Raw genomic sequence first — 2519 nt, forward strand, 5'->3', positions numbered from 1 at the left:
TTCTTAGAAAAAGCTCAGCCCAGGATATCAGACCTCAATTGTAACGATATTCACTATCCCAAATCAATAGCATAGGAAAACAAAGAAAGAAAAAAAAAAAGTAGAGATAAATGTTGCATTGGTCTCTAAAACAGGGCTCTTTGAGTATTATTCAATGGATACACAGAAAAAAATAAATATCCCTTAGGAGTTGATCATAAATCAGTTATTATCTGAATTGATTTTTCTCATGGCATAATGATTTTGAAAATTGAGCTGCAGAAAATGTTTCTTTTTTAAAATTCTTTTTAACATGGAACACTTCACAAATTTGTGTCATCCTTGCATAGAAGCCATGATAATCCCTGTATCATTCCAATTTTAGTATTTGTACTGCCAAAGTGAACATAATATTCTCTTTGTAATACAAATCTTGTTTTTTCTATATACTGTTGCAGAAATATTAAACACTTGTAGAAAATTTTTGACATATATTTAATGCTCCTAAGTAATTTTTATTTTGATCATGTTAGTAGAAGAAAAACTTGACCACCAAATGAGTAGAGCTTTAAATATCAGACTAAACGTTTATTCCCTAAGTAAAATCTTTATGGTAACTTTCAGTTTGATATATTATTTTAAAGACTGAAGACTGGTATATAGAAGTATAAGACATATACACTTGATATACAGTAAGCTAAGAGATGTTAGCAGAAAGACTAATATAAGTCACTAATACACATATTAGTTATTAGATAGTTTATGAGTAGACAACATCATCTATTTTATGAGTAGTTTTAAAAGTATACTCATTAGGTTTTCAAAAATATGGTTAGTAGGAATTGTACAGGATGTTTACTGAACAGAGCACATATAAAAATTCAAGTTATATTACTAAATGTATTACTGTATTAATGTTAAGCATCTTGAAATTAAGATGTTGCCCAATATTCTGAAATAGTAAAACATAAGAAAGTAAAAGTTATTATTCAACTGATAATAGTGATAAATTTTAGAATATAAAATTTATTAATGCTTTGGTGTCCTCATAAATAAAATGTATATTTGATACACTTTGTTCTACAAATATTTCCTAATGGACACAGAGATACCAAGCCTTTACTTTGCAAGAATTCTTCACAATAATTTCTAAAATGAGACATTCCAACTCATTTTTGAGCCAGTGAATGACAGGTTATATTTGGCTTAAAAAAAAAAAAAAAGTGGAGAGGAGCAAGATGGCGTAAGAGCAGGGTCCCCAAATCACCTGTCTCCACCAAACTACCTAGAAAACCTTCAAATTATCCTGAAAATCTATCAATTCGGCCTGAGATTTAAAGAGAGACCAGCTGGAATGCTACAGTGAGAAGAGTTCGCGCATCTATCAAGGTAGGAAGACGGGGAAAAAGAAATAAAGAAACAAAAGGCCTCCAAGGGGGAGGGGCCCGCGAGGAGCCGGGCTGAGGCCGGGGCGAGTGTCCCCAGGACAGGAGAGCCCCGTCCCGGAGACGCAGGAGCTGCACCGACCTTCCCGGGCGGAAAGGGGCTCGCGGGGAGTTGGAGCAGGACCCAGGAGGGAGGGGATGCCCTCGGGCTCCCCGGGACAGTAACAGCAACTGCGCGCCCAGGAGAGTGCGCCGAGCTCCCTAAGGGCTGCAGCGCGCACGGCGGGACCCGGCGGGACCGGAGCAGCTCGGGGGCTCGGGCGGCGGCTCCGCGGAGGGGGCTGCGGGGCGGGAGCGCGAATCCACCAGCGCAGGCTCCGGAGCACAGGGCGCCGGGACACAGCCCAGGATCCCGCCTCCCCCGGGACAGGCAGAGGCCGGGAGGGCCCAGGACAGCAAGGACGCTCCTGCCCCAGCTGAGCAGATCAGCGGCCCCGCCCTGGAGCCTCCAGGCCCTGCAGACGGAGTTCCTGCCGGAGCTGAATCCAGGTTTCCAGAGCTGCCCCGCCACTGGGGCTGTTCCTCCTGCGGCCTCACGGGGTAAACAACCCCCACCGAGCCCTGCACCAGGCAGGGGCACAGCAGCTCCCCCAACTGCTAACACCTGAAAATCAGCACAACAGGCCCCTCCCCCAGAAGACCAGCTAGACTGACAACTTCCAGGAGAAGCAAGGGACTTAAAGAACACAGAATCAGAAGATACTCCCCTGTGGTTCTTTTTTTTTTTTTTTTTTTTTTTTTTTTTTGGCTTTTTTGTTTTGTTTTGTTTTGGTTTTTTTTTTGTTTGTTTTGTTTTGTTTTGCTTTTTGATTTGTTTCCTTCCCCCACCCCCCCTTTTTTTTTTCTCCTTTCTTTTTCTTTCTCTTTTTCTTCTTTTTTTTTCTTTCGTTTTTTTTTTCTCTTCCCCCTTTTTTTTTCTCTTTCTCTTTTCTTTCCTTCTTTCTCTCCTCTCTTTTTCTCTTTTTCCCAATACAACTTGCTTTTGGCCACTCTGCACTGAGCAAAATGACTAGAAGGAAAACCTCACCTCAAAAGAAAGAATCAGAAACAGTCCTCTCTCCCACAGAGTTACAAAATCTGGATTACAATTCAATG

The 2519-nt window shown here is 41.6% G+C and overlaps 1 pseudogene; it reads right to left on the reverse strand.

The window, feature by feature from the left end:
• Positions 1–286: 286 nt before the first annotated feature.
• LOC112658124 (U6 spliceosomal RNA) lies at positions 287–386 on the reverse strand (annotated as a pseudogene).
• Between the last annotated feature and the right edge of the window lie 2133 nt (positions 387–2519).

The sequence above is a fragment of the Canis lupus genome, chromosome 8 (genome assembly GCF_003254725.2).
Source record: "Canis lupus dingo isolate Sandy chromosome 8, ASM325472v2, whole genome shotgun sequence".
NCBI lineage: Eukaryota > Metazoa > Chordata > Mammalia > Carnivora > Canidae > Canis > Canis lupus.